Below are 378 nucleotides of genomic sequence, written 5' to 3' on the forward strand. Positions count from 1 at the left end.
AGTTTAAACTTTAAAAATAAATAATTTATAATATTAGCGTTTAAAACACTAAAATAATAATTTATATGCACAAAAAGACTAATTTATCACGAATCTAAATTTTGTTAATTTATTATTGGCCAATAAATTGTTATATGCTTAAGACGATATGTGAATCTTAGACACTTACTAGTATTTTTACCTGTAATAACGTTACGAAAATATAAATATTTTGAAACTTTGGTGGCTTTATCATGATATTATAGAGATGGCAGAAAAAATTTATAGAATCAAAATACTTTTATAAAATATGTCGTATGGGACAAAAGTTCCTATCGGCTAAGAAGATCAGGATCTCCGTAGATAAAAAAATCAAATAATAATCTTTTTAGTTATTAT

Source organism: Arachis ipaensis, chromosome B05 (assembly GCF_000816755.2).
Source record: "Arachis ipaensis cultivar K30076 chromosome B05, Araip1.1, whole genome shotgun sequence".
Taxonomy (NCBI): domain Eukaryota; kingdom Viridiplantae; phylum Streptophyta; class Magnoliopsida; order Fabales; family Fabaceae; genus Arachis; species Arachis ipaensis.